The sequence below is a fragment of the Camelus ferus genome, chromosome 6, assembly GCF_009834535.1.
Source record: "Camelus ferus isolate YT-003-E chromosome 6, BCGSAC_Cfer_1.0, whole genome shotgun sequence".
In the NCBI taxonomy this organism is placed as follows: Eukaryota; Metazoa; Chordata; class Mammalia; order Artiodactyla; family Camelidae; genus Camelus; species Camelus ferus.
In genome coordinates this window covers 59,392,932-59,415,720 of record NC_045701.1, presented here as the reverse complement: position 1 = coordinate 59,415,720, position 22,789 = coordinate 59,392,932, and the positions used below count along the sequence as shown (strand labels likewise).

Genomic DNA, 22,789 nt, shown 5'->3' with positions numbered 1-22,789 from the left:
TTGAGTTTTACTGTAGTTGTTGGCTAGTAAAATTTGTACAGTGGTAATTCCCAGATGTGTAGGGGGGGGATTTGAGAATTACTGAGTATTTAAAAAGGAACTAGCTATTCCAGACTCAGAGAGTATTTTTGGGTTTTGTTTGTTTGTTTGTTTGTTTCGGTTTGGTTTGGTTTGGTTTTTGCTTTCTAGACCAAGAAGCCTGCATTCACAGTCCCTATTTCATAGGTAAGAAGTTTTTCCTGCTGTGGATATGAAGTGTAAGTCCCAAATGTCTCTACATATTGATTCTTGGTTGAGCCTTTTATTAGTCTTGACAAAGCGAGGGAGCTTTCAAGGCAAATCGGATTGTTTAAATAGACAATAATGTTGTGCACAGATTAGTTATTTGTAGGATCTTAGAGACAAATAAACCCACCACACTGAGAAAGATGACATATTTCCTAGCCATTCCAAAGAGACGTGCTCCTAAATTATAAAGCAAAATAGTTTGGTTTAGTAAAGAGTGGAATCAAGGCTGGTTTCACAGGTGTTTGATCTGTGCAGTTACACAGGGCCCTGAGCTTAGAAGGGCCTTGTGCTTAGTTTAATAGTCTTCTCTTGTCATTTTGAATTCTTAATAATTTTTGAATAAAGGGCCTCACATTTTCATTTTGCACTAGACCCTGAAAATTATGTAGCTTGTTCTGAATGCAATAGATTGTCTTCCATCCTCCTGTTTTTGTTTTTGTTTTGTTTTGTTTTGTCTTTAGAAAAGTAGTTCTTGTCTTTGGTTGTACTTTAGAATCACTTAGGGAGTTTTTGAAAACCTCAAGACCCTGGCTGTCCCCAGACCAGTTACACCACAATCTTCCTGGGTAGGTTCCAGGCATTGGTATTTAAAAAAATTCCTTGAGTAATTCCAATATGTTGCCCAGGCTGAGAGCCACTGTAAGTTTGAAGCCTTGTTTTCAGAACCTTCCTTCCATATCAATCTCCTCTGCTTCAATTGCCCTTGCAATTTAATGGGCTTGTAAGATTTTATTTATTTATTTTTAATTGAAGTATAGTTTATTTACAATATTATATAAGTTCTAAGTGTACAATATAGTGATTTTTAAAGGTTATACTCCACTTATATTTTTTATAAAATATTGGCTATATTCCCTGTGTTGTACAATGTATCCTTGTAGCTTATTTATTTTATACACAGTTGTTTGTGCCTCTTAATCCCCTACCCCCATCTTGTCCCTCCTGCTTCCCTCTCCCCACTGGTAACCACTAGTTTGTTCTCTATGTCTATGAGCCCGTTTCTTTTTTTGTTATAGTCACTAGTTTGTTTTATTTTTTAGATTCCACATGTAAGTGATGTCATTCACTTATAAGACTTTAGATTCTTCACACAGGCTTTACGTGTTAGAAGAAAAAATTGTATGAAATTTGAGTTCTTTATATGATGTTTTTCTTTTTTATTACTTTAAAGATTGTGGAGTTACAAAGAAAACCATCTTTCTTAAATATAGGTCTAATCACACTTGCATTTCCTTTAAAGTAGCAAATTAATGTACTTTGAAAGAAAAACCTCAGATATTTAGTGAGACTAAAACTAAAGAGGGTAGCATATAGACTCCTCTTCTTTGCTATTGGCTTAATATTCACTAAGCACCTTGCCCTGGTCAGACCTGCATCAGGTTTCATTAAATGCCTCTTTGCTATCTGAAGGGTTTTGTTTTTTTTTTGGATGCTAATTATTTTTTCCTTATGAGTCACCTGTGGGCTTTGACAATAATCTAGAAGCGTCTGGTCCCAATCCTTCTGGATTACAGGAATTGAAGCTCCCAATTAGGGACCTGGGGTCCTGCAAGGGCAAATCCCTTTAACCTTAATTCACTAGGGGCCTCCTCCGAACAGAGCTGTTTTGCTGCCTCCAGCCTTCTTATTCCCTAACAAAACAGCACACAAGGAATTTCTTTATCCTTAGCATGTCTTCCTGAATTTACGTCTATATATACATAATTTAGGGATTAATTCCAACCCTTTTTAGATATTTTACTGTAAGAGTTGTATTAAATCTTTCTACTTGTTAGCCTTGAATTGAGCATGGAACAGAGAATCACTTAATGGCAAAGTAATTAAATGTTTAATGAAAATATTAGTAAGCTGAAACCCAAAGGGAGATGAAAAACAGAATAATCCTTTAGCTCTCGGAGCTCAGAAATTAAGACCCACAAGGAGGCAGTGTTTTACTGCTAAGACTTACGGTGAAACTAGAAATAAGAGATGATGGTGAAGCTAAGGTTTGGAATAAGTTATTTTGATATTAAATGTTTTTTCTTTAGCAAATCTAAGAGTAATCTAAATAATTTATGTATAAAAGTTCAAATTTTGGAAAGTGAATTTGCTTTTTACATATATTATCCTCTGAACTGGATGTGTATTTTTTTAGATTCATAAAAATATGATTAAATGAGCACTCAATATCACATATGATGCCAGGTGCTTTACATACGTTATCTCTAAACCTCAGGACAGCCATGCAAAGTAAAGATGATTGTCCCATTTTAGACATGAGGAAACTGAGTCTTGGAAAAGCTGAATGGCTTTCCCTGGGTCACACAGCCTGTAAATGTCATAACTGCAACTGCAACTACCTTTATCTCCAAACTCTGCCTCTTTCCAATTTAAAAAAAACTGTGGTAAAAATACACATAAAATAAAATTTACCATTTGAATCATTTAAATATACAATTGAGTGGCATTAAGTACACTCACATTTTTGTGTAAATATCACCATTATTTGTCTCAAGAGTTTTTCTTTATCTTAAACTGATAATGTTTTCAAGGTTCATCCATATTGTAACATGTATCAGGATTTTATCCATTTTCAAGGCTGCATAATATTCCACTGTAACTGTATATCACATTTTATCTGTTCATCCATCAGTGGACACTTGGATTGTTTCCACCTTGTGGCTATTATGAATAATGCTGCCTTGAGCACTGGTGTGCAACTATCTGTTCAAGAACCTGCTCCCTATTCTTTTGGGAATATACCTAGAAGTGGAATTTCTGGATCATTTGGTAATTCCATGCTTAATTTTTTTGAGGAATCACCATACTGTCTTAAAGGCATAGATTTACATTGGGGCATTTGACCTAAAAAAAAAATCCTCTGTGTGGAAGGCTGAGATGAAATTCAGCTATTGAATGGACCAACAAGACCAGGTCTGTCTCCTTGGTTTGTGGGTTCTGATTTAGCCATAGAGTTAAGGGAACATAAAAGTCATTGAAGGGGGATAGGATGAGAGAGAGATCCTCCTCCTCTCACTGTGGGCCCTTTACCAACAAGTGGCTGTCTACATCTCTCTGGCTCTTGCCCTGGGTATTCCAGAAAAAAGGAAGTTCTTTTGAAAGTGTACACTTTTAGGGTGGGGTTATCCTTCTCAACACAACTAAACCCAAACATCTCTCTTTCTGGACTCTGAAGGGAGCAAGGCCTAATTTCTGATCATTTTATTGTTAAAATTACAGACACACAGAACCACCTTGCAATCACAGATATTGAATAATCCCATTTATGAGCCACTTGTCATGTTCTTATAATCATGCTAATAGAACAGAAAAAATAAAAACAGTTTGGCAGGGTGGATGTTGGTCAAGTAATGATGACTTAACAATAGATTTCAGCTGTACCGCTAATGCCTTGTGTATTAATGGACATTTAATGGTTTTCTATGGATTTGCTTTGGCAATAATCATTGTGTGTACATTTTCAATTCAACAAACATTTATTACATATCTGCTCTGTCCTATTATTAAGAGTAGAGGAAAAACTAAAGGGCTCACTAACAATTACCCCTATGCTCCATCCCAGACCTTCTTTCTCATTTCTACAACTATAGAGCTGGAAGAGGATCATAGAATTTATCCAGCCCAGTCTCTCTTTCTCTTGATTCTACTTCCTCAATGTATTGTGGATGAGGAAACCGGGGCCCACAAAGAAAAAACTGTTATGAACACAGAGATGTTGGTTTGAATCCCTACGTGTGTGTGTGTATATCTTTCATTGGCTTACTTAAGCTTTCTTAATCTCAATTTCATCTGTAAAGGTGAGCTTCAGACCCTCCCATTATTCTGAAATATTGTCTCTACTCAGCTTGTGTGGTATCATACTTTTTAGGTATTCTTTCTTCTTCTCTGGTTATTCATTCTCTCCTTTCATAGTCCCTCCTCCTCTACTTGTCTCTCAATATTGGAATTCTTAGAACATTGCTTTGGGCCCTTTTCTCTTCCTCCTCTATACTGTTTCCTTGAGCAATCTCATCTGTCCCCATCTATGGGCTGGTAACCTCTAAATATGTATCTCCTTAGCCCTGAAATTTCTCCTTTAAAAAAAATTTTGGGGGAGTAATTAGGTTTACTTATTTATTTATGTTTGGAGGGAGTACTGGGGATTGAACCCAGGACCTCGTGTATGCTAAGCATGCGCTCTACCACTTGAGTTATTCCCTTCCCCCTGAAATTTCTTCTTTGGTATTGTACTAGTGTTCCAAACCAATACACCCATTTATGTGCTTGATCTCTGCAGTTATCCCACAGGCACTTCAAATTCCACATGATCAAAGTGGGGCTCAGGGTCTCCCTCATGCCTGCTCCTCCTCCTGTATTTTCTATCTTAATAAAAGGCACCACAGCTCCCTGAGGTTTCCAAGTCAGAAACAGAGGGATCTTTATATCCAGTTGAATTCCCAAGTTCCATTGCTTCTACCTACTGTTGAATTCCCAAGTTCCATTGCTTCTACCTACTGACTATGTCTGGTATCCATCACCATCTCCATCTCCATTCCCACCAACATTTTATTGCCACCATCCTTATTCAGAGACCCATCAATTCTTACCTAGACAACTACCACTGTCTCCTAAATGTTCTTTCTGCTTCAAATGTCGCTCCCCCCAATCCATTCTTCACACTATCCTCAGAGTGAACTGTTACTCAAACTCAACTGATCTATCACTCAAAACATTTTAAATAGAGGAATACCTCTATTTAAAACCCTCCAATGGCCTCCAGTTGCCCTTATAGACAAAACCAAAACCTCTAAACCTGTGCAGCAGGGTAGAACATTTATTTTCTTAACAATGGGAACTTTAAGAATTTTTCTTATCAGGAAGAAAATGGTCTTTGTTAGGAAAAAGACTGCAAAGAACTACTAGGGATGGGCTGAGAAAAGTTCTAATGACACGAGTTATCAGAAATCAAGTTCACAAATAATTGTCAATCAAAATAAATAGGAATATAAAGTTGGTTCAAGTCCTGATAATGAAGAGGCTAAGAACTTTGGAGAACCAGAATTCTGTTATGCACTTTAATTTTTACATTGCAATGTTATAACCCTCTCAATGTACTCTGTAAAATCTGCTACTTACACAGATTACCTGGGTGTGTTGGTGATTATGTGTGTATATATGTGAGTGTGAGTGTGTGTGTGTGTGTGTGGAAGAAAAGAAAGAGCAGGTTCCATGTTCTAATCAATATTGTGTAGGAATATTACCAGCACTCATTCATGGCAGTGATAATCCTTTAACTGAATTAAGCAGGAATTCACAGTCAGTAATATAAACCTATTAGAAATTTGATGAAGTCCTGGGGAAGGCTTTGGACTTTACAAACTCCTGTGGAATGAGGTTTTATTTTATTTATTTTTTATTTTATTGTTATTTTTTATTGACATACAGTCAGTTACAATGTGTCAATTTCTGGCATACAGTGCAATGTCCCAGTCATACATATACATACATATATTTGTTTTCATATTCTTTTTCATTAAAGGTTTTTACAAGATATTGAATATAGTTCACTGTGCTATACAGAAGAAACTTGGTTTTTTAAAATTTATTTTTATATACAGTGGCTAACATTTGCAAATCTCAAACTCCCAAATTTATCCCTCTCCACCACCTTTCCCCTGGTAACCTTAAGACTCTTTACTATGTCTGCAAGTCTGTTTCTGTTTTGTAGATGAGTTCATTAGTGTCCTCTTTTTTCTATTTTTTAGATTCCACATATGAGTGACATCATATGGTATTTTTTTTTTCTCTTTCTGGCTTACTTCACTTAGAATGATGATCTCTGGGTCCATCCATGTTGCTGCTGGCATTATTTTATTCTTTCTTATGGCTGAGTAGTATTCCATTGTATAAATATACCACAACTCCTTTATCCAGTCATCTGTTGATGGACATTTGGGTTGCTTCCATGTCTTGGCTATTGTATAGTGCTGCTATGAACACTGAGGTACATATATCTTTTCAAATTAGGGTTCCCTCTGGATATATGCCCAGGACTGGGATTGATGGATCATATAGTAAGTCTATTTTTAGTTTTTTGAGGAATCTCTGTACTGTTTTCCATAGTGGCTGCACCAAACTACATTCCCAGTAGTGTAGGAGGGCTCCCTTTTCTCCACACCCTCTCTAGCATTTATCAATTGTGGACATTTTAATGATGGCCATTCTGACTGGTGTGAGGTGATACCTCATTGTAATTTTGATTTGCAGTTCTCTGATAATTAGTGATACTGAGCATTTTTTCACATGCCTGTTGAAAATTTGTATGTCTTCATTGGAGAATTGCTTGTTTATGTCTTCTGCCCATCTTTGGATTGGGTTGTTTGGGGTTTTTTTTATTATTAAGTTGTATGAGCTGTTTATATATTCTGGAAATTAAACCTTTGTCAGTCTCATCATTTGCAATTATTTTCTCCCATTCCATAGCTTGTCACTTTGTTTTGCTTATAGGTTCCTTTGCTGTGCAAAAGCTTGTAAGTTTAATTAGATACCATTTGTTTATTTTTGCTTTTATTCCTATTGCCTGGATAGACTGCCCTAGGAGAACATTGCTAAGATTTATGTCAGAAGATGTTTTGCCTATGTTTTCTTCAAGGAGGTTTATCATGTCTTGTCTTATATTTAAGTCTTTAAGCCATTTTGAGTTCATTTTTGTGTATGGTGTGAAGAAGTGTTCTAACTTCATTGATTTACATGCTTCTGTCCAGTTTTCCCAACACCACTTGCTGAAGAGACTAATTTTTCTCCATTGTATGTTCTTGCCATCTTTGTTGAAGATTAATTGACTGTAGGTCTGTGGGTTTATTTCTTAGCTCTATATTCTGTTCCATTGATCCATATGTCTGTTTTTATACCAATATCATGCTGTTTTGATTACTGTATCTCTGTAGTATTGTCGTCTGGGAAGGTTTTTCCTCCAGCTTCATTCTTTTTCTTCAGTATTGCTTTGGCAGTTCTGGGTCTTTTGTGATTCCATATACATTTTAGGATTATTTGTTCTAGTTCTGTGAAAAATGTCATGAGTAATTTGATAGAGATCACATTAAATCTGTAGATTGCCTTGGGATGTATGCCATTTTAACAATATTGATTCTTCCAATCCAAGAGCACTGGATATCTCTCCATTTCTTTAAGTCATCTTTAATTTCCTTAATCGATATTTTATAGTTCTCCATGTATAAGTCTTTCACCTCCTTGGTCAGATTGAAGTTTTAGATCTGGCTTATCTAGATCTTTACCTGACAGTGGGTTGCACATGATTATGTATGTATGGAATCTTCCACTATCTCTCCACTGCCTTTCTTTTCAGGTTCATCTCTCATTTCTCTTCCTTCCTGGACTTTATACTCCAGGTATGCTCAACAAGTCATCTCTAACATTCTTGCCTTTTCAAATGAAGCACTTCTCTTCCCATTTTTAATTGGCCTAACTCCAGTTTTTCCTTCACATTGCTGCTTATATGTCATTCTATCAAGAAATTTTTCCTCATCTTTATCTAACTCTGTTTACAAGGTAGGCTGCAGATGGATTTAGTACTTAACCTATATGGGTTAAACTATAAAGTTAATAGAAGTAATATAGAAAAAATATCTTTAATGGCCTAGGTCGGGGAAGCAAAAATCATAAGGAGAAATGATGAACGTGATGATTCTATCAAAATTTAGAGTTTCATTCAACAAATGAATATACAGACAAAGGTAACAGACATGATAAATTTGGAGGAAATACTTGCAAGGACATAGTATATAAAACATGTAAGGTACTCCTACAAATCAACAAGGAAAGAACAGAAACTACAACAGAAAAATGGGCAAGGGTTATAAACAAGCAATTCATGGAAAAAGAAACTCAAACGGTTAACAAGCATGTGACAAGAGCTCAAACATTAGTAATTAGAAAAGTGAGCATGAAAATAACGAGGAAAGAGCACTTTACATGCATCAAATAGGCAACACTTAGGTGATGTGAAGTGCTGTCAGGGAGTGGAGCTGGAGGAAGCTTCATGCCCTACTCAGCACTTTTTAGAGAGCAGTTTGGTGCTCTATGGTCAAATTAAGTGCAGCTAGTCCGGAAAAGCCACCAGTTCCCTCCTAGTCACATATCTCAGGGAAATCTTTCCACAGGTCCATAAGGAAACATATTTGTGGATGTTAATTTTGAGTTGTTTGTGTACTGGGAAACTGAGGGCAAAATTAGGTGCCCATTACTGGGAAAGCAGAAGTGAAAAAAGTGTGGTAGATACACACTATGGGTATAAAACAATTCAAAAGTGATAAATTACATGTTAATACAGTAATGTGGAAAGACCTAATAAACATGATGCTGAATGAAAAAGTAAGAAATAGAATGAGGTCTGTAGGACAATATGGTTTAGGAAAATGAAAAATATAAACTAAACACTACATGTTTCATAAAAACATATAAGAAGGGACTTCTGGTTTCCAGCCCCAGACAATATAAAGAGCTTGGAGACTGTCACTCCCATCATCGCAAGATGAAAGCTGAACAAACTGAAAATCAACAACCCTTCTTAGATTCATCAGGGACGTGAGGCCACAGGGTAGACTGCTGCCCCCAGACTGCAGAGACAGATGGGTGAATACAGGGACTCAAAGCTTAACAGGAGCAGAAGCCCAGAGCTGGAGGAACAGCTATCAGTAGAAATTCTTTAAATTTTAATTGACCAGTTGCTAAGCATCCAGCTTAGACTAGCTTGAGTGTTAAAAACTCCAAAGGGTCCCAGTCTTAGGGTATTACATTTTCATGAGTTTTATCTCTAGAAGTCCCCACCAGGTTCTTAGGGTAGAAATTAGAGAAAATAATCCTCTGGTACATCTGACAGGGGGAGAGAAGAGTAACCATTTTGAAATATGGTTATTTCCTGAGCTCACTGTTCTTAACAAGCCCTGTCCTCGAGGGAAACTATTTTACCAAAACCTGATCAATTGGGGTTTTCCCAAAGCCTAACCAGTCTGGGGAAAGGAAGTATCCAACTCCAGCTCACACTGGCCTTTGACATAGAGGTAAAGAAATACCCAGCTCAGGCTCACTAAAAGACTGAGGCCTAACCACAGGACTGTACATTTCCCTTCCCCCAACACCTCAACAAGGCTTCTGTGTAACTAGGGATAACAACTAAAAGAGCTGAAAGCCTCAGATTCTATTTAAGGAAATCTTAGGGAAGCCCAAAGGCAGCAGAGGAGACAAAAACAAGGACACCAGAGGAAATTTTAGCCCCTGACATCACAGCTACAGCAAAGAGTAAACACAGCCTAGCTCCTAGATGGACTAGGGGATACAAAATGGTACAGCCACTCTGGAAGACAGTTTGGTGGTTTCTTATCACAAAGTCAGACATAGTCTTTCCACGCACTCCTAGATATTTACCCAAATGAATTAGAAACTTCTGCCCACACAAAAACCTACACACAGACACTTAACAGCAGCTTTAATCATAATGATTAAAAGTTGGAAGCATCCAAGATGTCCTTCAATAAGTAAATGGATAAACAAACTGTGGTATATCCATGCAATAGAGTATAATTCAGTGATAAAGAGTAATGAACTACCAAACCATGAAAAGACATAGAGGAACCTTAGATGCATTTTACTAAGTGAAAGAAGCCAGTCTGAAAAAGCTGTATGTATACCTGTATAACTCCAAGTGTATGGCATTTTGAAAAAGGTAAAACTACAGAGGTAGTAAAAAGATCAATGGTTGCCAGGGGTTTAGGGGAAAAGAGGGGTGAATAGGTAGAGAGTACAGAGAATTTTTAGGGCAGCCAAACTATTCTGAATGATCCTGTAATGGTGGATACATGTCATAATACATTTGCCAAAACTCATAGAATATACAACATGGTGTAATGTAAATAATAACTTAATAATAATAATAATAATAATAATAATAATAATAATATATCAATACAGGTTCAATATGGTTAATAATAATGTATTAATACAGGTTCATCAATTGTGCCACTCCAACACAAGATGTTAATAATTACAGGACCGTTAACACTGGGAATGGTAGTGGGGTTAGAGAGATAATATATAAGAACTCTGTACTTTCTTTTCAATTTTTATGTAAACCTAAGTTATCTCTAAGAAGTAAAGTACATTAATTTTTTTTAACAGCTTAAAACAAAAGCAACTGCAAGACCCAGCACAGGGAAATGGAGAAGCCAGTATGCCTGGGGACTTTTGTTTTAAGCTCTTTCTACTTGGCAGTCCTGAGGTTGATCGTGATAACCTGGAAGATACTAAGTATTGTAATAATACTTTATTAATAATAATTTATTAATAATAATAGTCTTCAATTCTCAAGAAAGCCCCATCCATCTGTGATTTTATAATCAACAGGTACACATCAACACATTAGAATGATTGCCTATTTGCGGAGAGGGGAATAGGAGTGAGGAATGGGAATAAAAGGTCTAAATATATAAAACTAGAGATGACCTTATACAGACCAATGATAATGATGTGTCCTGTGCAGAAGGTGATTCTCTTAACTTTTGTAAAATGACTTTAAAATTTATCAGTAATTCTCATTTGGGGTGGAGAGTGCCATACCACAATCTCTCCAGTATGTTACAGTGGATCAAAGGCTGAAGAGGAATGAATTAGGTAGTCTTACCAAGCTTGTTGAAAGTGGTTTGATATAGTGAAAAGAATGCCAGATAATAGTCAGAAATGAGTTCTGCTTAGGCTACTTCAACAGCATAGGCAAGAGATGAAAGCCTGAATTACACAAGCAATAGCAGGAGTGCATGCAAAGGTGCTTTGGAAGTAGAATCATTAAAATAGTTTGTATTTGGGGGTATGAAGGGTGAAGAAGAAATCAAGGATGACTATATAATTTCTGCTTTGGATGACTAGGAAGGTAGAAAACACAGATGGAAAGGGAGGTTTGGGAAATGGGTAAGAGAAATTCAGTTGGGGTGTATTGAGGTTGAGGTGTGTGGAGGTAAGGAGACGCACCTCACAGAAGCTGCTCACTAGGGGCAGCTTGCTGGATCAAGAGCTCCAGGTGCTGCTGTGCACTGACATCCATTATATCAATCAGACCCAGGCCAAGCCTCCCATGTGTGGCTCCCAGCCAGTGACTGGATGTGGCAGGAGTGCCAAACAGGTCCTCTAGGTAGATTTAGAATTTCCTCCTTTCATCAGCAACGTTGGTTGGGGACTCTCCATCAGCCTTGCCAAAATTTCTTAGAACTGCATAGCAGTCTATGGTTCTTCCACTCAACTCCCCTTCCTCCTTTCTCCCCCCAAAAAAGGGACAGACTAGTCTGCCAGCCTTCACAGCCTCACTGACTTCCTCTCCATTTTTCCTCACCAGTATTGCCCTCAGTTCATCTCCTGCACATCTAATTCTGTTTTGGCATCTACTTCTCTGACAACCTGTGCTGACACAAGGTGTTATTGGGACATCCACTTACAGACACCTAGCTGACAGTAACAAATATACGTTGAGAGCTTTAGAGAGGTTATATCAATTATCATGCAAGTAATAGGAAACCCAGCTCAAACTGACTTAAATGATAAGAAAATTCATAATCTCGTAATCTCACTCGACAGGGAGTCCATAGGGAGGATAAGGTATTTCTAGGAATGGTATGATCAGGGCTGTGGCTACATTTCTCCCAGACTCCTTTGGTTCTTCCCAACTCTGGTTGTGGATTTTGTCCTCAGGTGATTGTCTTAATCAGAGACAGCTCTTCTTCCAGCCTCAGCTCAAATATCTCACATTCTGTGGAGGTTTACTCAATCAAGTCAGTTGGATGCCATTTTCCTTCCTTTCAGAATTGATTGTCTTAGTTCAGGCTGCAACAACAAAAACACTGTAGACTGGGTGGTTTAAGCAACAAACATCTGTTTCTCACAGTTCTGAAGGCTAGAAAATCTAAAACCAAGTCATTGGAAGATCCACTCTCTGGTGAGAGCTTGCTTCCTGGCTTATAGACAGCCACCTTCTCACTATATCTTCATTTAACTTGGAGAGAGTTCAACTCTTGCATGTCTAGTCTTTTTTTTAACCTGTTTTTCTTTTTCTTTTTTTAAATATGATTTAAATGATTTACAATGTGTTAGTTTCAGGTGTACAGCAAAATGATTCAGTTATACATACATATATGTATAAAGAATATACATATATTCTTTTTCTGATTCTTTTCTGCTTTATGTTATTACAAGATACTGAATATAGTTCCCTGTGCTATACAGTAAGTCCTTGTTTATCTATTTTATATATAATAGTGTGTATCTGTTATTCTCAAACTCCTAATTTATCCCTCCCCACTTTCCCATTTGGTAACCATAGTTTGTTTTCTATGTCTGTGAGTCTATTTCTGTTTTGTAAGTAAGTTCATTTGTATAATTTTTTTTAGATCCAACATATAAGTGATAGCATATGATATTTGTCTTTCTCTGTCTGACTTCACTTAGTATGATAATTTCTAGATCCATCCATGTTGCTACAAATGGCATTATTTCATTCTTTTTTATGGCTGAGTAGTATTCCATTGTGTATATATACCACATGTTCTTTTTTTTCTCCAAAGAATACATTGCTTAATTTTGTTTGGTTTTGAATTATATAAACATGTATCTTGATTGTTTTTTATTCAACTTGATTTTTTATTCAACAGGAGAATGCACGTAGCTGTAGTTCATTCATTGTCACTGCTACATAGTATCTTTCAATGTGAATATACCATATTATTTCCTGTTGATCGATATTTGGTTCTTTCCACATTTGTTAGGTTTTTTTTCTATTATAAATGATGTTGCTGTGAACATTTTGGAACATGTCTCTTCACATATATGTGCAAGGATTTTTTTACGGTGTATATTTAGGAGTTGTTACTAGGTCATAGAGTATGTGTTTGTTTAACTCTACAGTATAATATCAAATTGATTTCTAAAGTGGTTGTATCAGTTTTGACTTAGACTAGCAGTGTTTAAGGGTTCTCAATTATCTATCTCCTTGTCAATTTTTGGCATTATCAGACAGGCTAATTTTTGTTGATACATAAAATGTTATTCATGTAGTTAATTGACATTTCTTTATCACTAACTCTTGCTATGTAATATAATTTTTACATCTATACAAGCTAGTCATGTTTCCTCTTCATATCTATTTCTTTTTTTAAAATTGAAGTATAGTCAGTTACATTGTTGTGTCAATTTCTGGTGTACAGCATAATGTTTCAGTCATACATACACATACAGATATTCATTTTCATATTCTTTTTCATTAAAGATTACTACAAGATGTTGAATATAGTTCCCTGTGTTATACAGAAGAAACTTACTGTTTTTCCATTTTTGTGTAGATTCTTCTTGTATATCTGAAGTAAGAGTTATTCTACCAAAGTTCAGTAGGTATTCTGTGTGAATTGTTTCATATGTAGATGCAGTTTTTGGTATTCAAGAGAGACAGTGAGCTAGTCATCCTTCTACTCCACCATCTTGGCAATCTCCTCATTATCACATGTTCTTTATCCATTTATCCATTAATGGTCTGTGTCCATTCTCATAAGATCACTAACCCCACTCATGAGGGCTCCATGACCTAATAGCCTCCTGAAGGCCCCAAATACCATCACATAGGCAATTAGGACTTCAACATATGAAATTTGGGGGACACAAAAATTCAGTCCAACGCTTGAATCTATTTGGTACTATTTTATTTTGCTTGTCAAAGTTAATTGTTTATATGGCTGCCTGTCCTAGACTAAAAGGGAAAGTAAAAACAATATTATATTAACTTTTATCCCTACTTAATGCTTTGCCTTTGGTTGATATTTAGTGAATATTTATCCAATTAAATTTACTGTCATTTCTTTGAATAGAGAAATGGAAATGGAATTTGTACTTGAATTCATCTAACATTTCAAAATAAACTAGAAAAGGAAGTACACAGAAAACATTTGACATTCACTCATGGCATTTAGTCTCATTAGCTAGTGCAATAATTTGCTGATGTGGACAAAGTGCAGGAAGATAGAAAGAGCATGTGGACAGATGGGTCAAGTATAAGACTTGAAATTTGGAAATAGTACATTTGGCTAATGTGTTCCAAGCTATGATTTTCAACATAGGGAAAGGATTTAGAAGTCCATCTGTATTATTTCCTGGAGGTGTTGACCTAATATTTTGCCTCAAAACCAACCAAACAAAAGTAAAAAGAAATACAATCATAACTATAGAGGTAAAAATAAATAACAAATCCTCATACTCAAAATTAGAAATAAAATAGAAAATGTTATCCCACCTATATACAAACCCCTATGTTTTAAATTTTTGAATTTTGACTCTCAAATAAAGAACTAGTAAAGACTATAAATCCTGTAAGATGATTAAGAGAATAAAAGAATTGTTGAGTGAAGATTGACTGACAACACCAATCTTGGGTGTAGAAAAATAGTCTGAGAGAAAATATAATCAAACACTAGGCATTGCTTAAGATGAAAACAGAACATTTCTGTCAAATTACAAAATTCAAAACTTAGGGGGCACACTTTAATATTTGACAAAGCAATTTTAAAACAAGTAAGAGAAAACAATTTTTTTAAAAGGCAGTTTTTAAAAAAATTTTTAATTGAAGTATAGTCAGTTTACAATGTTGTGTCAATTTCTGGTGTACAGCATAATGTTTCAGTCATACATGTACAAGCACATATTCCTTTTCATTATAGTTACTGCAAGATATTGAATATAGTTCCCTATGCTATGCAGTAGAAAGTTGTTGTTTATCTATTTTATATTTAGTAGTTAGCACCTGCAAATCTTGAACTTCTTGTTTCTCTCTTCCCACATCCTTTCTCCATGGTAATCATAAGTTCATTTTCTATGTCTGTGAGTCTGTGTCTGCTCTGCAAATCTGTTCATTTGTGTCATTTTTTTAGATTCCACATATAAGTGATCTCATATGGTATTTTTCTTTCTCTTTCTGGCTTGCTTCACTTAGTATGACGATCTCCAGGTCCATCCATGTTGCTACAAATGGCATTATTTTGTTCTTTTTTATGGCTGAGTAGTATTCCATTGTATATATACACACAACACAACTTCTTTATCCAGAAACTTCTCTAGTAACAAACTGTAGAAGTGATTCCTGAAAGTATAGTCTTTAACAGGCAGTTTTAAAACTCAGTACTCCAAGAGGTAATATGGACTAAGCTGTATTAAATTCAGGGGTATTCAGTTCATACCAAGTTATAAAAATTGGGCCACTTTAGAAACACACAGAAGTATTTTGAAGTTAATGTTGGCGGAGAACCATCATGCCCTTCTGCCAAATACCTTTTTTGCCATGGATGGACCTGTTGCCTAAGATGAGTATTTTTTAGTGATCAGTAGCCACCTGCTCCTCTTGGTGGACTGTGAATGGATCCAAAATTATGAGTTCATTGGCTTTCAGTTTTATATGTGTCTAAGGGACTATTTACACATAATCCACTGTTATAGATGAGTTGTGTCCCCACCTCCAAATTCATGTATTAAAACCCTACCCCCCAATGTTACTGTATTTGGAGATAGGGCCTTCAAGGAGGTAATTAAGGTTAAATGAGGTCATAAAGGTGAGATAATTAAGATTAAATGAGGTGATAAGGGTAGGGCCCTAATCCGATAGGACTGGTATCCTTATAAGAAGAGAGAGAGACACCAGACTACCCTGTGAGGACACATCAAGAAAGCACTGTCTGCAAGCTGAGGAGAGAGACCTCACCAGACACCAACCTGCTAGAACCTTGATCTTGGACTTCCAGCCCATAGAATTGTGAGAAAATAAAATTCTGTTGTTTAAGGCACCCAATCTGTGGTATTTTGTTATGGAAGCATGAGCAGACTGATACACCCATTAACTGAGTCACTAAAACTAAGTGAAATAATAAAATTTGGGGGAGTCCATAAATAAAAAGCAGTATATCACCCAGAATACATATATATATATATACACACACACACATACATACACATATATATAATATATATATAATATATACACAAATACACACATATATATAGTTTACATGTATAGACTGATTATGTGCTGGGGCCTGTTCTATGTACTTTACATATAAACACTCTTTTAATCTTTATGATTACATAAGGCTGGTGCTATTATTAACTCTATTTTACAGAAGATGAAACAGACCTACCCCCTTCAAATTAGTAATTTTCCTAATATCACAGACTGGGTTTCATACTGACTCCAGACTATGCCTCTAATCACTGAATATCATATAGAACAGTTCTGTTCAATAGAAATATGATGTAAACCACGTATGTAATGAAAATTTTTCTAGGAATCACATTTTAAAAAGTAATGAGAAACAGGTAAAATTAATTTTGGTAAAATCTTTCATTTAACACAATAAATCCAAAATATCATTTCAATAGGTATTTAGTATAATTATTAATGATCTATTTTAATTCTTTCCTTAGTACTTAAGTCTTCAAAATCCAGTGTGCATTTTAAACTTACAGCACATCTCAAGCAAAATTTATATTTCAAGTACTCAATAGCCACATGGCTACTAGCTATTGTATTGGACAGCTCATGTGTATAAGGCATTATAGCTTAGTAAGAAGCCCGGACAAGATTCTGCAAAGCTCCTACTTCATATATACACTCATAGTTGGATTTCTTCCAATTTTTCAGAAGGATGTTTTCTTATCACAGCATACCATTAGTGTTGTCTCAAGTTGGTTGTGGTTTTAAACTGCTACTATTAGTGTATGAATGAAAATATTTGTAGAATTGCTATTGCTTTTTCTTGTGAGTGTATGTGTGGTTGACATTTTGATATTATCAAGTTCTTTTTTCCCTAGAAAGTAGGAAACTGTAGAGTAGGACTTCCTAGCCTTTTCCCCACATATAGTTACAAAAAAAGATAAAGAAAACTACTGAGGTAGATGGATTATTGGCTTGACCTGGACTAGCACTGTTTACTTTATTTGTTTATAGTAAGTAAGACATAATTGTGAGATATGGTTAAAGGTGCTTATATGACCATGAAATAGAGTGATGCTAACCAGTTTACATAAATCCATCATGTCAAATGCAGTAGAACTGTGGGCCTTCCCATGACCTTACCATACAGGTATGGTTTAGAAGTATTCTGAAGGGGTCTTTCCCCTAACATTAGCCTAACTCCAGTGCATACAGAGAAGTGGTTATTTCTAAACCAAATGAAAAAAAGAGCTTCACCATGTTATAATGCCCACACATTTATTGTCTCTAGATTCCAAGGATAAGTGGATAAATGTGATGGTTCACATTTGCCCTTCAACTAGTTAGAATTGGTTCTCTAAGGCAAATGTTTCTCCTCCTTTGCTTTCACTTTACCAAATGATTGGAGCTGAAGCAATCTCTTAAAATGGTCGTGATGCACTCAGTGTTTTCTAAAGTAAAGCACTGTAACCATTTAGATCCTTCATCATTATTGCAATGCGTCCAGTGGCTCTTCTTGTAGAATTAATACATGGAGCTTCCATTAAGTGTTCTCAGAATCTACTCATAAATAGGCCAATCTATTGTCCTCTCAACTGAGTATTCATATATAAGAGTTGAAAAATATTCAGAAACATCCCCAGTCAGGAGGGAAAAAACCACACACAGCAGTTTTGATAAGAAAGAGTTGCTCTTTAAAGGGTTCTTAAGAGATGGGGTCCCCAAGGGATGGTAGAATAAATAAACTCTCAGAAAAACAGCTCAGAGTTTGGAGATCTGATAGTGGCCCTCCAAAACCCCCAAATGGTTGTCAACTTAGAAAATCCATGGAGAAAAAAAGATTAAGAAAAACAAGCTGATTAGACTAGCAAAAAAGAAGAGAAAATATTACAGCAGTCTTCAAATATATGAACTGTGCCTTAGTCAAGAAGCCTGGGAGCAAGTGGAAGGAGCCTAATTCAAACTAGTTGAAGTGAAAGAGACTATTATCTGTTCACATGACTGAGGAACATCCAAGGAACACCTGCCTTTGGGCATACCTGGGTCTAGGGTCTCAGACAATGCTTTCTTGATTCTCTTTCCTTATCTGTCTCTCTTTTCTGCTTAGTTTCTTTCTTTTCTGTTGTATGTGGCATTCGTCCCCATGGCAGAAATACGGCCTCTGGCAATGCAGGTGTCATTGCTCTATAGTTCTGGCTCCAAAGGGAGAGAAAAAACTGTCCCTTGGCCTCTAGTTTGGAAAATTTCATGAATATTGATTGTTCTGAATGGATTACTTACCAAACTCTCCAGTTGGACCAGTCACCGTGTCCAGGGGCTCTAGTCCTGTGATCAGCTTAGCCTGGCTTACAGGCCTGCCGTGGGTGGTGTGATGGGGAGGGAAGGTAAGATACTGTGATTAGCAGCTCCATCAGATCCACAGAGAATGGAGGGGAGGTAGTGCCTCCAATTGGAATAGTGAAAGATAAAAATAGTTAAGTGTTTTCCAAAGGTATTGAAGAAAATATAGTTAAGGTTCCAGGAGTTCTAAAAAAAAGCATTTTTAAAATTTGGAGATTTTGTTAAAGTAGCTTCCAATTCAGTAGGTTTGTGTCAATTTCCAGTGTACAGCATAATGTTTCAGTCATACATATACATACATATATTCCTTTTCATATGCTTTTTCGTTATAGGTTACTACAAGATATTGAATATAGTTCCTTGTGCTATACAGTAGAAACTTGTTATTTATCTATTTTATATATAGTAGTTGGTATCTGTAAATTTTAAACTCCCAGTTTATCCCTTCCCACCCCCTCTACCCCCTGGTAACCGTAAGTTTGTTTTCTACGTCTATTAGTCTGTTTCTGTTTTGTAAATAAGTTCCATTATGTCTTTTTTTTTCTTTTAGATTCCACATACAAGTGATATCATATGATATTATTCTTTCTCTTTCTGGCTTACTTCACTTAGAATGACAGTCTCCAGGTCTACCCATATTGCTGCAAATGGCATTATTTTATTCTTTTTTTATGGCCGAGTAGTATTCCATTGTATAAATATACACAGCTTCTTTATCCAGTCATCTGTCGATGGATATTGAGGTTGTTTCCATGTCTTGGCTATTGCATATAGTGCTGCTATGAACATTGGGTTGCATGTATCTTTTTGAATTAGAGTTCACTCCAGGGGAATAGTGTAGCTCAAGTGATAGTGTACATGCTTACCTTGCATGAAGTCCTGGGTTCAATCCCCAGAACCGCCATTAAAATAAAATAAAAGAAACCAAATTATCCACCCCCCAAAAAAGGGTTGGGTTAATAACAGTTGCTCACTGTATTGTTATAAATAATGAATTAGATAAGGCATGCAAAAATAAAGATAAAAAAGAAATATGCCACAAACACCTAGCATGGTGTGTCTGCCATATAAAAAGACCATTAGTAGAGTTCCCTCCAGATATATGCCCAGGAGTAGGAGTGCTGGATCATATGGTAAGTCTATTTTTAGTTTTTTGAGGAATCTCCGTACTATTTTCCATAATGGCTACACCAAATTACATTCCCACCAGCAGTGTAAGAGGGTTCCCTGTTCTCCACATCCTCCCCAGCAGTTATCTTTTGTGGGTGTTTTGATGATGGCCATTCTGACTGATTTACTTTTCTCTGATAATTATCAATACTGAGCATTTTTTCATGTGCCTATTGGCCATTTGTATGTCTTCATTGGAGAATTGCTTGTTTAGGTCTTCTGCCCATTTTCGGATTGGGTTGTCTGGTTGTTGTTGTTGTTGTTGTTGTTGTTGTTGTTGTTGTTGTTGTTGTTAAGCTGTATGAGCTGTTTATATATTCTGGAAATTAAGCCCTTGTCAGTCGCATCATTTGCAAATATTTTCTCCCATCCCTTAGGTTGTCTTTTTGTTTTGCTTATAGTTTCCTTTGCTGTGCAAAAGTTTATAAGTTTAATTAGGTCCCATTTAAACATGACTTTTTTAAACCTTCATCCAAGTCCAGAATGAAAATATTGACTTTAGATGGTTACCTGTGGCAGGCACTATGATCCTCCTTGCTGTTAGAGAACTTTGGCTCAAGCTGTTTTTCTAAAATCTACCCTTTTTCTTCTTTCTGAAATAAGGAGATTACCTTTCCATTCCAGGGTTCTGCCACCTCTCCAGTTGTCCATTGATCCTCTGAGATTCCTTGACTCAGAGACCACTTGAGCAAGTTCTTCTGGGTCCAAGAATGTAATTCATTAAGATTTAGAAATTTGAAGTCATTTAATGTGGCTAAGTGCTCCTTTCTGATATCTACCTATTGGACAGTCATTTACTGATAATTACTTAAACTATGAAAAGGGTTAAACAGATTCTTTAGTGTGGATAGAAAGCTGATAATGCCTTACATCACGCTAAATGCCCAATACATGAGTGATTGGATGGACGGTTATAGGGTGATTGAATGAGTGAATGAATTTCTGACCAGTTTGAGTGTCTGTAATAGTGTTAGTGATACCATTGGGTGTTGACAATGAAAGTACTTCTTCACTAGAGGAATAGGATTTGTGATTTATACAAGTTAAGATACTATAGACTTGTGAAGTCTCCCGGGTTGCAACCGGTGCAGCAGTGGAGACCTTGTCTCTACCCATCCCCGGCTTGAGTCCCCCCGGCAACCAGGAGCTCAGCCAATCAGCACACCGCCAGAGCCATGTCTGTAAGAAAAGCACTGATCATGCTAGCGCACTCAGAGAGGACGTCCTTCAACTATGCTATGATGGAGGCCTCTGTAGAGGCTTTGAAGAGAAAAGGATGGGAGGTCATTGTGTCGGATCTGTACGCCATGAACTTCAATCCTGTCATCTCCAGAAAGGACATCACAGGTAAACTGAAGGACCCTGGGAACGTTCAGTACTGTTCTAGCTTATAAAGAAGGCAGCCTGAGCCCAGATACTGTGATTGAACAAAAGAAGCTGGAAGCGGCAGACCTGGTCATTTTTCAGTTCCCATTGCAGTGGTTTGGGGTCCCTGCCATCCTGAAAGGCTGGTTTGAACGCATGCTCATAGGGAAGTTTGCTTACACGTATGCTGCCATGTATGACAAGGGACCTTTCCGGAATAAGAAGGCAGTGCTTTCCATCACCACTGGCGGCAGCGGCTCCATGTACTCTCTGCACGGTATCCACGGGGACTTGAATATTATTCTCTGGCCCATTCAGAGTGGCACTCTGCATTTCTGTGGCTTCCAAGTCTTGGAACCTCACCTGAGATAATAGCATTGGCCACACTCCCCAGGATGCCAGAATTCAGATCCTGGAAGGATGGAAGAAACGCCTGGAGAATATTTGGGATGAGACGCCGCTGTATTTTGCTACAAGTAGCCTCTTTGACCTAAACTTCCAGGCAGGATTCTTAATGAAAAAGGAGATTCAGGATGAGCAAAAAAATAAGAAATTAGGCTTTTCTGTGGGCCTTCACTTGGGCAAGCCCATACCAGTGGACAACCAGATCAAAGCTGGAAAATAAGATTCACAAGACCTGCATTCCTTCTAAAATGTAGGCAAATCTAGCTTTCTTTTTCAGGCTTCCTTGACTTGCTTGCTTCTTTAAGATTTGTGTTTTTTCTTTTTCCACGACAATAGGAGAGAGAAAAGACTGTATTCATAAATATAACTGATTCTTATGATTGCTATCATGGCAAAATCTGATTCGGCTCAAGACACCTCTGAGGATAATGAAGACAGGAAAGGTATAGAAAGATGCCGGACAGTATTCTTTAAGGTCCTCAGCACAATTTAATCCTTCTCTTTAGGGATATATTTTTAGGAATAAATCTGACTAGAGAGCACCCAACGTCTCAATTATCTATTTTTCTTTTAAGTCCCTCTCTGTGGTTCATGGCAGAAGGGAATTGCTCAGAGAAAGAAACGATGGAATCTGTCTGACCTAAGGTACTTGTTTAGTAGTTACTACTCTATGCTTATTTGTGATACATGTTGTCTTTAATTACTGCACAGTGACTATTATTCCTAATATGAGTGTCATTCTTCCTTCAACTTTTGTTGTTAGTATACAATCCACATAGATACCTTGAAATGAAAAGCTAATAAAAATCTCTTCTTTACCTCAAAAAAAAAAAAAAGATACTGTAAGTTTACTAGTTAAGATGTTATAAGTCAAATACCAAGCTGCTTCCCTCAGCTAATAGGAGTGTTATTTTAGCTAATTATAAATTAGTATCTAAGTAGATTATGTGTCAAAAGACCTGACTTTTAAGTTTTAAGCTAGCAGAGATTAAGACCTTTTTTTTAAATCTATAAACCTACTTAATTTTGTTGTTTTTTAGCATTATCCATTACCTTGGTTTATATGATTTCATTTAGGTCATCAGATCTTTTAAGTTATGGGAGTCTATGATTGAAAACAAAATAAAGGAGTCCTTGGATAAGAAGATTGGGAATGACTAGACAAAAATCTCTAAGATCCCTTTCAATCTAACATTTTACAAGTTTTTAAAATCAGCT

The 22,789-nt window shown here is 36.5% G+C and overlaps 2 pseudogenes; one reads left to right on the top strand and one right to left on the bottom strand.

Annotated features, from left to right (window-relative positions):
* Positions 1-15,394: 15,394 nt before the first annotated feature.
* On the bottom strand, positions 15,395-15,464 carry LOC116664607 (annotated as a pseudogene).
* Positions 15,465-20,938: 5,474 nt separating this feature from the next.
* On the top strand, positions 20,939-21,791 carry LOC102517792 (annotated as a pseudogene).
* Positions 21,792-22,789: the final 998 nt, after the last annotated feature.